The 16,948-nt window shown below is 36.3% G+C and overlaps 1 long non-coding RNA gene across 1 annotated transcript; it reads right to left on the bottom strand.

Annotated features, from left to right (window-relative positions):
- Positions 1 to 951: 951 nt before the first annotated feature.
- LOC112625704 lies at positions 952 to 5,789 on the bottom strand. The gene is made up of 3 exons (XR_003119754.1): positions 5,758 to 5,789; positions 4,591 to 4,699; positions 952 to 1,410 (listed from the first exon to the last, which is right to left on the bottom strand). It is a non-coding gene; the product is annotated as an uncharacterized LOC112625704 (long non-coding RNA).
- Between the last annotated feature and the right edge of the window lie 11,159 nt (positions 5,790 to 16,948).

Below are 16,948 nucleotides of genomic sequence, written 5' to 3'. Positions count from 1 at the left end.
AACAAAACAAACAAACACATAATTTTAGGGTCAGAGGAAAAAACTAACTAAAAAATTAGAAAAAACTAAAAAATTTTAGTTTTTAGAAAAAACTAAAGTAGGGTTTCTAAGTCATATACATATATACTATCACGTAACTAAAGTAGGGTGTGTCTAAACTATATGCGTGTCTGTATATACATATGTTATATTATGCATACATAGCTGAGTATAATCACACATAGGTAAAGTAGGGTGTGTCTTTTATGTGCTTTTTTGGATGTAGATTTTTAAATCGTATGTACCACATTATATAAAATGGTCTCAGTCGAACTGTCTACTTGGAAACATTAAAATCTTTCCATAGGAAAGTTTAAACTAGCCATAGGCTTAATTCTTATTTCCCCAGTTCATTTAGCATATCTGTTACTACTTCTTATAGGAAGAAGTGGAAAATCGGGCACTTTGGGAATCATGGAGCCTTTCTCAGACATGATTTGGTATTACTCTGTGCACCAAATAACTCAGCGGCCTGAAGACTTGAAAAAGTTAATAAACAAGTCAGAAAGGGCCTTTAGAATTACCACTTAAAGGTAGCCCATGACATAAACATTTTGTTTGTAGAAAACAAATCTTAGAGAACTGATAAAGTATGGTGCACACTTGTTAAACATTAGCCCCAAGTTCCCATTTAAGCCATATTATATTTCTGAATTATAGTTTAGACAATATGAAAGTTTGCATGATTCATCCTGGATAGCAATCACTATCCAGGGAGCTAAATACTTCGTGAGTTTCATATTTTAACTGGTAGGTAGACAAGAAAGAGCAAGAACAAAGGACATGACAAAATAAAGCTGTACCAGAGCAATTCATTAAAAATGACCCAATGTAGTCCAAAGTCAATATTAATTGACTGAATTAATAGTTTTTGAAAAATAAAATGTAGTAAAATTAGTTCTGATGTGGGGATAGGGTGGAAGAAGATCAAGTTTTATTTTGTTTGTAAAAAAGTATTCCATTAAAGCTATTGGTAAAATTATGCTTTATACCATTTATGAACATCAAAGTACTAAGATAAAACACAACTTTCTTAAAAGTACAGCAGCAACATACTTAAAAAAAAAAAAAACAAAAAGAAGCAACAATATGATCACCAGTGAAAGTGTCTCATTGAAGAAGACCACCATTGAGGAGCTTGGGTATCAAAAGAGCAACAAATGGAAAATATCCTGTTCAGTCATAGAAAGTTTGAATCTGCTTCCTGTCAAAGTGTCACTGCAGCAGAGTTTTTTGTCAGGCATTCGTCCTGACTGCTTTTTCTGGTTTTCCTTTCCTTCCCAGTCATCCAAGAGATCCCTTCCCCTATTTGTTTCTCTTTCACTTCTTTCTTCCATTCTTTTTCTTGTAGTCTTCATGCTGTTAACAAACCTGTAATTAATTAAAAATTAAAAATGATTTTTCTATTGAAATCACACGCATACAGATTCATATTCTATATTAGCAAAAATACATGTACAATTTAGTCACCATTGTAGCTCAATCAAAGAATTGGGGCATTATTTATAGTATCATACATATTAGATGAGTGAATTAACCATTACAGCATCACATTCTTACTTACACATCACTTGGTGCATTATAAAATAGAGAACATACCAGACCCATTCCATAAGAAACCGTTTGAGAGATAAAGGAAAAATCTGAAGATGGTTCATGCCCTTTTCCCATGGCTTGCATAGCACTGCATGGCTGTTCACATGCACCCTATACACTCCTTGCCTTCTGCGTTTCCCCGTTCAGCCCCCTCACTGTCATTCTGTCATTTGCATGCTCCTTCTTGCCACATGATATTTTTGAGTTCTATTAAATTTGCTTATACCATATTTACTTTTATGCTCTTACTTTTACTAAGTCCTACTAATATTGAGCATAATTTCTGGATCACTCAGATAGGCAGTAATGTTAATTTAGGGATGAAATGTCGCTAAGACAAAAACATAAGTAGTTGTGTTTGTGATGTGGCATGTCAACATATTAAGACAATTCAACTGAAATAAAGATTTGATTGACTGTAATGAAGTGAAGGAATTCAACTGATTGCTTGCATCTCATGCCCTGCAAAAATGAGTTGATTGAACCTTTTTCTTCCCTCTTCCCCCAGCAATTTAACCTGTTTGTATGTTTTTGAAATATACAGTTTGTATGGGGCATCTGTTTAGAGGCCTGCAAAAGGCGTTACTAAAAGAAAAAAGGCAATCAATAACATGCTTATTCTACAGTAACAACAATAAAAAGTTTTTTGTCTTTAAGAAGGACAAAAAATCCAAGCATCATGTATTTTTAAAAAGTAAAAATTTTTAAAAATTAAATATAATGTTAAGTACAAAATTTGCTAAAAAAATTTAATATGGAATGTTACTAATGGCATTATAAAGTGGTATTTTTATTGGAGCATTTATATATTGGCACATATTTTTTGGAAAATAATTGGCATTATGTTGACGAAAATTAGAACATAAGCTGGCAAGTTATTTAAAATGTTCATACATCTGACCCAGTAATACAACTACAGTAAATGTAGCTTATAAATGTAAATCTAAAATGAACACCAAGATTTATATTCAAGGCTATTATTCTTATAGCAGTGCTCTAAACAGCAAAAAAATGACAGTAACCTATATTCTGATTATATGTATATATTTATATTATGGCAAGTCTATAGAACTTAATATTATCAGATTTTCAAGGAGTACTACACGGCATAAAAATGTATGTAAGGTTCAGGAAGAAAATGAAGGATGTTAAATTATATATGTAGCAATTCTCAATTTATAAATGTAAATTGTATGAATAAAATACAGAGATAGGAAGATAAATACATCGAAATTGGAAGGAAATATACCAAAATAGGGGTGATATTTGGAGAGTAGAATTACAGGTGATTTTGATATATTTTTACACTTTTCTGTGTTTTCCAAATTTTCTTCAATCATAAGTGTTATTTTTTTTCTTATCCAAGAAACAATTTTTCATCTACCTCTGCAATTTTTACTAACTTAATTAAATTCTGTCAAGTAACCTAACAAGTACCAATGTTTCCTTCTTTCTTAAACTCTCACCTTAAATGTTTTCCCTTAGATACTGCTGTTGACTCACAACCTCACAAGCGCATCCCTTCCCTTGCCATCTACCCTGATAGAGACCCTCCTCATGCTTTGGACTCTTGTAACATAGGATTTTGTAGACTCATCACTCAGATATCATCGTTGGTAATCACAGTGTCTTAGATAGGGGTCCTTAAAAGCAGAGACCAAGAAAGGGCTTCAGATATATGTGATGTATGGAAGGAGTGATCTTTAGGAAACACCTAGAAGGCAGTAGATTAAACTGAACAGTGAGGGGGAAATAGCAAAGGAGAGATGTCGTCTCAGATAAAATATAACCTTGGCTGATGCCCAAGAAACTGGGGCATAAATCACACCTCCGACAATCACACCCCCCAAGAAACAACCTTGTTTCACCTTGAGGATATGTGCCCAGGCTTTTGTACCCCCAGACCAGTCAGCCATTGGTGACCCAGAAGGGTGGGGAAAGGTGGTGCTGTAACCCCAGCAGGTGGCTCCTATAAGCAAAGGGCGAGCCTCCAGAAAGAACCCAAAACACCTGAGTACAGATGCACTAGCTGGCAAATGAAATCTGGTGGAGCACCAACCATGTCTCCTACCCACAGTGATGATGAAAAGAGGAGGAGAAGGAAGCAGGAGGGGGAGAAAATTTCAAACAAGTGCAGGCAATGTGGAAAGGGCACAATTTTTAAGTGATGCTCCCCTCCTAACTTGAAAGAATGGTGATTCAGGCAAGCAACTGCAACATTCTGGTAGAATAGAATGCCACAGTAGATTGAAATTGTATGAAGGCATTTAAAAATTCCAAAAAGTTTTTAATATAGGAGCTTAAGTAGATTGCTACTTAGATGAACTATTTGCTCTGACCTCCCAAGAAAGTTTGAAGAGCAGGTAAACTTAATTTTCTCTAACAGTAATACTTTTTCCATACAAATGTGAGCCTTAAATGCAGCTGCTAGGTTTTCCCAAGAGATGGCTTAATTTTGGAATCAGATGAAAGAACTCTTTGGTCCAGTGGTCCAAATTACTGAGAGACTCAGGGACAAGGAGATCTGTAAACTATGCTATAAAAACATGATGGGAAAGCCAAAAGCAATTGCAACAAAAGCAAAAATTGACAAATGGGATCTAATTAAACTGAAGAGCTTCTGCACCTCAAAATAAACTATCAACAGAGTAAACAGACAACCTACAAAATGGGAGAAAGTTTTTGCAAACTATGCACCTGACAAAGTCTAACATGCAGCATCTAGAAGGAACCTAAACAAATTTACAAGAAAAAGACAAACACCCCCATTAAATAGTGGGCAAAGAACATGAACAGACACTTCTGAAAAGAAGACAGACAGGCAGCCAACAATCATATGAAAATAAACTCACATCACCAATCATTAGAGAAATGCAAACCAAAACCACAATACGATACCATCTCGCACCTGTCAGAATAGCTTTATTAAAAAGGCAAAAAATAGCAGACGCTGACCTGGTTGTGGAGAAAAAGGCACACTTATACACAGTTGGTGGGAATGTAAATCAGTTCAACCATTTGTGTCCTTTCCATGTGGAAGACAGTGTGGTGATTCCTCAAAGACCTAAAAACAGAATTACCATTTGACCCAACAGTCCCCTTACTGGGTATATACCCAAAGGAATATAAATCATTCTATTATAAAGACACATGCATGCATATTTTGATTGCAGCACTATTCACAATAGCAAAGACAAGGAGTCAGCATAAAAGCCCATCAGTGATACACTGGATAAACAAAATGTGGTACATATACACCATGGAATACTATGCAGCCATAAAAAAATGAGATCATGGCTTTTGCAGGAACAAGGATGGAGCTGGAGGCCATTATCCTTAGAAAACTAATGCAGGAATAGAAAACCAAACGCCACATGTTCTCACAAGTGGGAGTTAAATGATCAGAACACATGGACACATAGAGAGGCACAACACACACTGGAGTCTATTAGAGGATAGTGGGTGGGGAGGAGGGAGAGGCTTAGGAAAAATAACTAATGGGTATTAGGCTTAATACCTGGGTAATGGAATAATGTATATAGCAAACCTCCATGACACATGTTTACCTATGTAACAAACCTGCACATGTACCTCTGAACTTAAAAGTATATAAAAATAAAAATACAAACCTTTTCCCTTCCTACCTTTGATTTCTTGGTGTTTCCAACAAATTTGAAAAACTTTCCAAATGTTCCTCTTCACCCAGTCATACTCTATGGGTTGCGCTGTGAGGGGGTAGTTACAGCAGTGCCTTGGTAGCAGAACAGTCTATGTCTACCCAGAATTATTTCCATGCTTTTCAAGGCCTAGGTCTACAAGTTCAAAATCTGCCGTCATTTGAGTGACAAAGTCAATCAAGTCCATTCTTGGATATTAAGTAGGTCAGAAAAATGTGCAGAAATGGTTTTCAGCACATTCGGACCAGATTGTACAGACTCAACAAAGAGGGTATTTTTCTCTTTAACTCCCTCACAATTTAGAGAAGCTCCAAAGTAGACTGTGCAACTATTGAGGGGTGTAAACACAGAATGTACAGAAAAAGGGGGAAAATGTTAGAAATGCTAGAAATAAGAAAGAAGTACATATAAAAAAGAGACATTTGAAAAACATCTTTCTCTTTACTAAGCAATTTGTTTCCGAACTTTTTCAAGGCTCCTGCTATAGCCTTCAGGAAACTTGATGATGTCATTTCCTTTCAATTGGCCAGTTACATAAATGTTGGAAAACAGCCATTTAAAACAGCCCTCAAACAGATGGCCATGTGTGTAAATGCCAGAAAGTGAGAACAGCCATTTGCAGTTATTTATTTATTTTTTTACCCCACACATGGTATAATGTTTATTTTACAGCCTCTCTTATGGACTTATGTGGATCATTCTTGTCATTTTTCTAGGAAAAAAAAAAAAATCCCAGAGGAAGCAGTCATAAAATACAAAAAGACAAATTATGAAATAATGAAAAATAAGGTAATGAACAGAAGTGAGCATCACGTTGGGAGAATATAAACCATCAAAGAGTGGTCCATACAGTGCTATTCAAATGATCAAACACTCTAGTGGAAAAAAAAAAAATCTGTAACTGTGAGGAAGTTTCAAGCAAGGGGAGTTTTTCAATGAGGAAGATAAATCCATCCTGTGATCCAAAAGAAGTTAAAAGCGGAATGCTTGCATGGTTTTTACCAAAAAAACAAAGGCACACTTTATGGATTTACTTTTATTCCTTCAAAGCAAATGTAAATGTAGCTACAGAGTTCCTTCACAAGCTCTGACCTACATATCCCCCTGTTCCAAGTACATATTGATGCAATCAAGAGAAGTTTACACTTTTGTAACTGTGAAGAATTTCAGTTATGCATAATGAAACACAGCAAGAAGTTTGAGCCTTCGCAGCTTCAAAAACTAAATTCTGTTCTTGTCTGCCAGGGCTGATACTAGCATTTCCTGTACTTTCTACTAGTGTAAATTGTATTATTTTAATAGCTAGTACAACAAATGTTACACAGTTTCAAAGAAAAGTAAGTTAATTCTTTGCAAATTCTATCAATTGGCTTCCTGTATTTAATATTTAATTGAAATATTAAAATATATTTTAAATATCACCTTCCTGTATTTAATATTGTATTGAAATGTTAAAATATATTTCATTAAATATTAAGAACATGTAAATTGCATATATATATATATATATACTCATTTAAATCCAGATGACATGGGTGTCAATAGGGAGAGAAAAAGTAAGGGTAAGCTAATCATGGTCCTTCTTTTGATGGTTCTCTTCTTTGTGAAAATATTTATTTCCCATGGAGATTAGAGAATTCAGTCTCCCTTTCATTGGTGAAATTTCCACAAGTATGTAGCTATACATTCTAAATTCTTCTTGAATATACAGCAGTAAAATGTCACTGACTTATTTGTTCACAAATAATTATTAAACATCAACTATGGACCAAAGACTGTGCTAGAAGTGGATGATAAAGAGATACCAATTGAGGGATCATTTACCAAAACGAGTCAAATATTTTATAAATTCTCTATTTAAATATTACTTTTTGGTTTTTTTTTTTTTTGTAAAAGCTTCTACCTAGTTTTGAGCTATTCTAATCCTTGAATTACAGGAAAATCTTTGGAACTCTGCTATTTCCCATGAGACTTCTATACCTCTTGGGTCATGGAAGGACAGTTTTAGAGACCCTGCTACCTTTAGGTAGGATTGTGTCCTCAAAAGGTTTTTGTGCTTACTTTGGACCCTGCTGCCTGAACTCCACCAAGCAGAGTAATAAGTTCCATATGCCCATTTTTTTGAAGAACACATTTTCAAAGCAGCAAATGTTTTGACGGATTGGCTCTTGGAGAGCCTGAATACTGTTATACACATCGTTTAGCATTTCACAAGGCCCCTACTGTTAAATTCTGGGAATGGGGCCAGGGTAACCTACCTACTGGTGCTCTAAGTAACGTTAAAATATTGAGAATTCTTAACTATCATGCTTCACTAAGACATATTTGGAATGTGAGAATTTCTTTGCTGCCATGGAACCGTGTGAATGTGTGCGTGCACGTGCATGCACATAAGTAAAAGAAACAGCCCCTCAGAGTTAATAAATTAACAAAAAATCTCAGTTGAGGAACTTCTAAAATATTTAAACTTTTAAACCTTTCATCTAATGTAGTTGTTGAATTCTGATCATATACATATATGTATTTGTGTGTGTGTGTGTGTATATATATATATACACACATACAAGAAGCAATGGAAAATGACAAAAACACAACCATGAGTATACAGTAGGTTTTAGTGCTGCTGTCTCTGGGTGAATAATTACATGAAGACTTCCAACTGCCTAATATTATCATCTCCATACCTCCTGTATTACTCATACGAATAAGCATTCTTTCACCCAGTGCTTCTCGAATGTGCTTAAATGTAAGATTCACTTGGGATGACTCTTTTTCCCCCACCTCCACCCCAGGATTTTGATCTGGAATTGGGCCCTAGAATTTCTATTTTTAAGAATTACCTCAAGTGTTTCTTAGGACCCAGTATGAAAACAGCCAAAAACTAATACTATATCTGTATACTGCCATCAAATCTATTATTCCTAACCATTTTTCTTTAAATTTACTGGCTTCTGTATTACTTTCATGCAATCTATTCCTTTGCTAAAATCTCATTTATATTTGCTCGTCTGATCTTTCTCATTGTTTCAATATCTTTCTGCTTACAGAAGACATTATATACAGTGATGTGAGTGTTTGACTGAGCTAAATTTTTAAATTATTATTCATGGGAAGAAAAGATTCACCAGGGTAACATATTTTCTTACAGACGTAGTTTATTAAAGAAGAGGTACGAAGAACTTAAAAATAAAATGTTAAGAATTATTGCTTATTGAAGAGTAATACAATCCAATGGTCTCTGATAGTGTAAAGCAATGGAAATTTTTTACTTGATTTATTAAATATGGAATGCATGAGGAGTCATTACAGCAAGGAATGAAGTCAGAAGTTTAAATTATAATTGCAGTTACATCCTTAAGAACATTGAGATCTTGGGCCTGTTATCTTTTCTAAACTCTCAGAAGCCCCTTTTTCTTCATCTGTTAAAAGAAAGACCCACCTAGTACAGCTAATTTGAGATTTAGGGAGATAATCTGTATAGAGCCTGACTTGTAGTAGGTGGCCATAAATTACTAGGTTTGTTATTAGCACTAAAATTATTATGAAAATATTAATTGATGGGCTACTATTGGTCGGGTATGTACAAGATAGTCCAAGTTCCCTGAGCTATGGAAAGCCTAGTAGGGTGGACAGAAAATAAACAAGTACTGAATGTAAATAGAAAATAGTTTCAAATATCACTAAATGTTAAAAAGAAAATAAAACAGAGTAAGGATCTGAGTTAACAAGGTGTTGGCAACATTAATGGCCAGAGATAACCGGTTCGAGGGGGTGATATGACACTCTCTTGAGACTGAACGATGAAGAGGAAGCTGTTGTTCAATGTCTGAAGAGGCATTCTGGATGGAGGTGGGCATGTGTATATTGTTTTCAATAAATGGAAAGAAGGCCTGTGTGGATGGACCTGGTGGAGTGGGGGGATGCGATAAAATAAGAGGTAGGCAAGGATCAGGTGGATGCTTCCCTATTTAATTATTTCTTTCAAAATTGGAGACTGGCCAGCATGGTGGCTCACACCTGTAATCCCAACACTTTGGGAGGCCAAGGTGGGTGGATCACTTGAGGTCAGGAGTTCAAGACCAGCCTGGCCAACATGGTGAAACCCTGTCTCTACTAACAATACAAAAATGAGCCGGATGTGGTGGCACTTGCTTGTAATCCCAGCTACTTGGGAGGCTAAGGCAGGAGAATCTCCTGAACCCAAGAGACGGAGGTTGCAGTGAGCCAAGATAGTGCCACTGTACTCCAGCTTGGGTGACAAAGCAAGACCTCATCTCAAAAATAAAATAAAATAAAATAAATTGGAGACAAACATATTTGTATTTTAAAGGATTAAAAATATATATTCTCATTTGAGGGTGGGGGAAGGGAAAGTACTTTTAAGTTGTGTTTTCTTTGGTTTAGTTTTTTAAGGCTTATGTTCAGGGTGGAAATGATTTGTGTTTGGCCTCTATTCTGATTGGTGGGAGCTCATAATATACCTTCTGTTATGTATTTGGAAAATTGCTGCTTGTATCTGACATTTCATTTTCTAAGAAAATACCAATGGATTATATATATATTTTTAAATCCGGAACAGAGAATGTACCCAGTGACTTGTCAGTAAGGGAAGAAATCATAAAATGCTTATTTAGTTAGAATTTCATGCTCAACTTCCTTCCCTGTTTTTACAAGTAATTATGTTGGGTTATTGATGGCTGTTCAGCTTTCTAGCTGAATTGCCCAAGCTTTTAAGCCATTGCCTACTCAATTATGAGAACTTTGTGATCTACCATGAGGAATGTTGCTTTCAAGTATAATGAGCAATGACATATATATTCTCAGGAATAATTTCTATACATTTCTATAAATGAGGCACATTAGACAGCAGAAATATTCATTGTATCATTTTAGATTAAAACTGAAGAGTTTTCATAGGATTATGAAATTTCAGAATTGGAAAGTGCCATTGAAGTCTACCAGTCCAAACCATCATTATAGAGATGAAGATAAACTCAAAGCAAGCCACTTTCACATAATCACTTAGATCAAAAAGACAGGATTCCAACTAAAATTCAGATTACCTAATTTTCCTGGCTTTTGCTCTTTCTATAAATAAAAGCACAGGATCACATATGTTTGCTGTGTATGGAGAAAATTGGATTCTTATAAAGACCTTAAAGAAAAACAAATTAAGATATTCATTTAATTATTATTATCTAAGTACATTTTACTAAACCTTTAGCCAAGACCAAATAATCCTCATTGATCCACGCTTCCAACAACATGGGCTTCATTTTCAATGCATTTTCATATTTTAGTAGTCCTAAAATATGAAAAATAAAGACTCAATGTGTGTGCTTACTTTGCAAAGGGGTTTGGAATAAATATTTAGAGGGGTTTGGAGCAAAGATTTAGAGGGGGTTGGAGTAAATATGAGTGCAGATCTCAGTTCTCAGGTAGTAATTGAAGCAGATTCCCCTATTTTAAAACTGTGAGAGGCTACGGCAATTCCGTGCTGAAGTCTTCCATGGGGTTACAACCAAAAGGCTTTATACCAGGATGGAGTGCTTGCTTCACCATTTACCAATTTTGTGTCTCTGTTCAAGTGACTTAAACTCACTAAGCCTCAATTTCCCCATCTCTGATAGAGAGTCATAATAGTATCTTCCTCAAAGGATTATTGGGAGGATTAATTTAGATAATTTGGGGCACAGAATAAGCACTAAAGAAGTATTAACTGTTTTTATAATTATTGGAATTCATAGCATGTATCAGTGAAGTAATCTTGCAAAAGGCGGTTGAGACTAAAAACACAAATAAGTCAAAGATGCTTTCAGGGAAATTCATGATTTTTTGAAAGGATTTCAAAACTGGGATCCTTTTTTTTTTTTTTTTTTTTTTTTTTGCCAAACTGACAAATGGATTTTTGAAGTACAATAGGGTTTAATAGTAGCAATGCAATTACCCAGGGTAACTGTATTGAGGGGCCTACGGTATCCAGTGTTTAATAGTGGATCTAAATGACACAGAAATTCAAGGTGTTCCACGTCAGTCGTGAATATCTACAGTGAGATGTTGGACTTCGTTGATATCTCAAAGGTGGAGTAGAAAACAGACAGTCATGTTTGAAACAGGCATACACACATCAAGGTGTCAAACACAGGGGAAAAGAGGAAGACAATGAATATTGATCAAATGCTTTCTATGAGCTAAGCTTTGTGGGAGTCACCCGGACATTATATCATTTAGTCTCCCAATACCCTTTGAAGAGGCTTGAGCTTCTAACCTGGTCCTGTATCCAGTGAGGGCATTCAGGCATGAGAAGTAAGACAGCATTCATGAGTCTGGTCAAGTAAATCCAAAGAAAGGTTTGTGAGTGACTTTTATTTATTTATTTATTTTGAGACAAGTGGCAAACCAAAGAGCTTGGAAAGTTTCTAACTGGATGATAGTGTTTTTTCTTGGACCTGGGATTAAAGTTTTTTACCCCTGCTTCAAATGCAGCATCAGAGATGAAGCCTGGGGCTAGAAAAAGTGTCTTGCCCCTAAAGGCAGGATTGAAATGTAAATATGCGTTGTCCTCACTGCTGACATAACCATCACTGTTTGACATCTTTCAAACCTAGAACTTTCTTTTGTCTTCCCTGGCCACCAGGAATTGCTGCTCCCTAACATTGGCTTGGTGAGTTTTCCCTTTTCAAACCCAAGTTTTCATCTCTAGAAATACGACATGTCAAATTAGCCACTGACAAGCTTCAGACACAGCTCACTGGCTAAACAATGGTTATTATTTATAGGCAAAATAATCAAACTCTAGCTCTGCTCCAGTAAGGAAGAATGAAGATGGGTTTAAAGGTCACAAAAGATAGCAGAGAATTAACATTTAATGGCTCCTCACCATGTGGTCAGGGGATAGGTGAAGGTGAAGGTCTAAGCTATTATCACATTTCAAGAACCAGCACAACCAAGATATAATCAATCTAGTGGCTCTCCTTTCTAGATGAATGTTAAACAGAAATAGTTATGTTACTATACCAATAGGATAATTAGAACTCTAGCCAGTATTTATAGAGCACTTAACATAGGCCAGTCCTGTATTGGCACTTTATATTTGATTCTCATATGAGTCTATGAAGTAGGTATTATCATTTCTGTTTGCAATAGGGAGGCCGAAGCTTAAAGATGATGTTATATAACTTCTGCAAGTTCACATAGCGGCGGCACAGGACATAAAGGCCAACTGGAACTGAGGGTGGGAGTTAGGCATAACTTATCAGTGGATCTCATTCCCTCTTTATGAGTCAGATATTTAGACTTCTGCAAAAGGCCTATTGTTCCAGCAGCTGGGACAACACACACTTATATTTCTATCTTCCTTTTGTGTTCTAGGGAACTCAAAATAGGGAAGTAAGTTGTATAGCACAGTGTAAAAAACTAGTATTTTGTATTGAACATAAACTTTACAATACACCTGAGTCAGACTTAATTTCCCCTCAACCTGATAAAATGCCTCTGCCTCAAACATTCTAATTCACCTTGAAAACATCAGTGCTTATGAATCCTTCAACCATGAATTTACCTGAAACCTTCCTCAACTTGTTTGTATTTTCAGTCTCAGCCATCTATTGGAAGATTACTTCACTGATACATGATACAAATTCCAGTGATTTAAAAAAAGCAGTTAATACTTCTTTAGTGCTTATTCTGTGCCCAGAATTACCTCAATTAATCCTCACAACATTCCTGAGAGGAAGGTACTATTAGTACTCTCTATTGTGATGAGGAAATTGAGGCTTAGTGAAGTTAAGTCACTTGACCAAGGACATAAAATTAGTAAATGGTGAAGCTGGGTCTCAGTCTACCTCTGAGTCCACAAGGTACACTCTAAACCCTGATACTTACAGTGTGGTCTGTGGACCAGTAGCATGGCGTCATCTGAGAACCTGTTAGAAATGCACAATCCTAGGACTCACATACACAAACTAAATGCAAATTTGTATTTTAACAAGATCTGCAGGTGCTGGGGATACACATTGAAGTGTATCCTTGACTGCGGATAGGGTGACCAATTGTCCCAGATCACTCAGGACTGAGTGTTGTTTGGAACATGGGACTTTCAGTGTGAAAACCAGACAAGTCTCGGGCAGGACTACTGTGCTGTGCTCTCTCTGCAGGGATCAATGAGTATTTTTTGCTTTCAGTTAGCGCATCCTATGCTGTCTTTCAACTGGCCTCACGGTTACAGAAGTTTGTCGATGTATCTTCAGAGATACTGTGGATAGGAACCACCACTGACAAAAGATGAATTCTAAGCTCCCAATTCCCCGGGAGTGAACAATGTCTATATCTGGGTTTCTAAAACCTGGTGTTTGACCTAAGCAATGATAGGAAGGATGTATTTCCCCTTTCATGGATCTTCCTAACTCGATTATAACCCCAAATCAACATGTGATCATTGCAAATAAGAACATTCCTGCTCACGTTCTTATGGGTTTATTTATTCAGTTATTGGGTTTGTCTTTTTAAAGTTTCAGTAAAATCCAGATATGTAGAAAAAAGAACCCTCGTTATTTTCGTATTAATTATTTCCATAAGGAAAAATTTAATCCATGTGTTTATAATTCATGCAAATGTCATCATGTTATTGCTTTTTCAAAACTGTTAAGCCTTAAGTCATTGCTACTGATTGCTTCTCATGAAATAGGATTTGGATATTTTGTAACCTAAATCATAGTCCAAAGAGGGAGCTTATCTTCAGCAAAGATAGCCTATGAGTTCTACATGTGAGTTTTAGAACGCTTCTTTGTCCTACGGGGGAAAAATTTGTCTATTTTACACAATCCTATTTACATATAGAAAAATCCAAAACATTTTGGTATATGGAACAAAATCATTTTCTGATTTGGCTTTAATTTACTTTCTGGGGAATGAGAAGGTCTTGGACTTGCTCTCAGATGTCAATGTCCTGTGAGATACCATTAAAATTTTCAGTGGCCTGTCAATTTCGTTATTTCTCCTCTGAAATTTTGAACCATTGCTTATACTCCTATTTGGCACTAGTTCTACCTATATTTCATTGCTATTTATTCTGAAGCCTTTATCGTGCCTCTCAACCCCACCAAGAAATTTTAATAACAGCACTGTCCTTTATTCATCTATTCAGCAAACATTTACTGAACTCCAGCAATGTGTTAGGTCTTGCATGGAATAGAATTGACATGTCATTGGTACCTTAAGTAGTTATTCATCTGTTATATAAAACTCAGAAAAATAAGCACATTATAGTATGGATCATGTTAAGAGTCATTATAGATATGCCTAAAAAGAATGTGGAAATTCAAAAGTCTGAGATAGTTCTTCTTAGTGGAAGGATCATGGAAGAATATTAGGAAAAGCATCATATTTTGAATTTGTCTTCTTCAGAGATCTACAGAGAGGCAAGTCACATACAAAGAGTCCCAGGGCATGTAAAGAATAAGACATGCAATAAATATAAAACATGTCCAATGTGACTGGAGTGGATGAAGAAGAGCTAGAAGAGATGAGGTCATAAAGGAATTTTTTTCTTTTTTAAAATTATAGTTAAGTTCTGGGGTACATGTGCAGAATGTCCAGTTTTGTTATATAGGTATATATGTGCCATGGTGGCTTGCTGCACCCATCACCCTGTCACCTACATTAGGTATTTCTCCTAATGCTATCCCTTCCCTACCCTCCCCACCCCCATCAGGCCTCCGTGTGTGATGTTCCCCTCCCTGTGTCCATGTGTTCTTGAGGTTTTAAAGGAATTTGTAACCTGATCACGTGGGTTAGGATGTAATTCAGACAGGAGATCATTGGAGGTTTCTGAACAAGGAATTGCCACAGTGTGGCAAAACTGTTCATCTAGCAGAAATAACTAGGAAGGACTGAAGCAGGAGATTAAACTGACCGCGCAAAACTCATTTGAAGGTCATTAAAATAGACCCAGGAGAAGCAATGAAACCTGTATTAGAATCTTTTTCTCTCACCTTTCGTCATTGGCCTTTCCTTTTGTCGGACACATTTGCCTATGATTCATCCATCTGACCCATGGCACCTTTGAAGGAGTCATGTTTGATTTTTGCTTTTCTTTCACCAAAGAGTCTTCAAATGATTTGTCAAGAAGTATACAATAGGGAACGTAATATGGTTTGACTGTGTCCCCACGCAAGTCTCATCTTGAATTGTAGCTCCCATAATCGTCATGTGTCATGGGAGGGACCCATTGGGACGTCATTGAATTATGAGGGTGGGTTTTTCTCATGCTGTTCTCATGATAGTGAGTAAGTCTCACAAGATGTGGTGGTTTTATAAAAAGCAGTTCAGTTCCCCTTCCCACGCTCTCTTGCCTGCCACCGTGTAAGATATGACATTACTCTTCCTTTGCCTTCTGCCATGATTGTGAGGCCTCCCCAGCCATGTGGAACTCTGAGTCCATAAACCTCTTTCCTTTGTAAATTACCCAGTCTCAGGTATGTCTTTATTAGCAGCATGAGAACAGACTAATACAGTAGGTTTAACAGAATACATGGAGAGTATTGTTTTGAAAACTATCATTTTCAAAAAAAAGTAGCAACTTTCCTTTATAAAGGACATATCACACCACATGTGTTGTTCTGGGTGCTCTCTTTCATTCTCAAAACAGTCCCGTGAGAAAAGTAGTACTATTTCCATTTTACAGATGTGGAAACTGTAGCTGAAATAGGCTCATTTCACGCATTCTCTAAGGATAGTAGGTGAATATGATTTTTTACAGGAAGAATCCAGAATTCTGTCATTCTGCAAGAGTTTATAACCGTTCTCTATTCTTAGTTCTAGTTTTTAGTCAGAACGAAACAGTAATCTTTTGGTGTCCATTAATCTGGAGGAAACCCCAACTAGAATAGCTGTGAAGGAAAAACAAGGAGCCAAGATTGGGTTGGCAACCTTAGGGCATAAGGTTCCTGGTGACACTGGATGGAAATGGGGCAGAAAAATGAAAAGGTTGATGACATTGTCCATATTTCATTGAAATTACTCCTTATAATGCAATTGTAGATGTTGTAAGAACATAAGAGATATTGCATCTGAGGCCTTTAAAGCAAGTGTTCTCAACTGGATAAAATTCATTTGACTAAACGGGAGAACTGAGGTAAAGTACAACATGCTCACTATAGACAAATAGTCTTTGAGCTTCCGTTGTCACCTGTTCCTGCCATCAAGCCTCCCTTAGAATGGCCACCACTGTGAGTCCAGCAGCCAGCAGGTTTCTGAACTGCATGCAAAATCGAGAAAACAAAATATTACATCTTTTTGAACTGACTATAGCCATGGAGTATGTTGTGAAACCACACCAGTTTGAATAATGAAAGCATGAAATTACTCCCCATTTTTCACAGGAAAGGCTGGAATATTCAATAGAAACCAGGCAGGAGCTGTGTATATGAATCCATTTCATCAAAATGTGCCTTTAACTAGATTTTTCTTGGAAAGAATTGTGGATTCGTCTTGGAGGCTCTAAATATTCCTGTGGCATCCTCAAAAATAAAGGAAGGCTAAAGATTAATGCCCAGTGAGGTTAAACAGCCCATTAACCTTTTGCTCATGGCTAGACTCTATTCCTGGGTTTTTTCTCCTACTATAGTCTCTAACTC

The sequence above is a fragment of the Theropithecus gelada genome, chromosome 6, assembly GCF_003255815.1.
Source record: "Theropithecus gelada isolate Dixy chromosome 6, Tgel_1.0, whole genome shotgun sequence".
Taxonomy (NCBI): domain Eukaryota; kingdom Metazoa; phylum Chordata; class Mammalia; order Primates; family Cercopithecidae; genus Theropithecus; species Theropithecus gelada.
This window is presented reverse-complemented; position numbering and strand designations above follow the sequence as displayed.